At 35.9% G+C, this 256-nt stretch overlaps 1 protein-coding gene across 1 annotated transcript in view; it reads left to right on the forward strand.

The window, feature by feature from the left end:
• Positions 1–256, forward strand: part of LOC104946170 (activating signal cointegrator 1 complex subunit 3-like) — a 27,902-nt gene that overhangs the window by 6,631 nt on the left and 21,015 nt on the right. The gene's annotated exons all lie outside the window — the stretch shown is intronic.

Genomic DNA, 256 nt, shown 5'->3' on the forward strand with positions numbered 1-256 from the left:
CGCCACGGAGAAGCACACAGCCTCTGTGAGCGAGCGAGACAGAGAGAGAGAGAGAGCTAGAGAGAGCACACCTTTATCCATTTAAAATCAAGAAGTCATTCCAATGTGTACTATAGGACAGTAAAAAAAAACAGTTTGAAAGGGGAGTGATTAGTAAAATATGCATAAATAAAAAGAAAGAATACTAACTATAGGTAACATAAGATAAGAATAAACTAGTTTAAACGATTTGCTATTGGTTGTGATCATGTTCTAA

This window comes from Notothenia coriiceps, unplaced genomic scaffold (genome assembly GCF_000735185.1).
Source record: "Notothenia coriiceps isolate Sejong01 unplaced genomic scaffold, NC01 NC01_scaffold00010730, whole genome shotgun sequence".
Classification (NCBI taxonomy): Eukaryota; Metazoa; Chordata; class Actinopteri; order Perciformes; family Nototheniidae; genus Notothenia; species Notothenia coriiceps.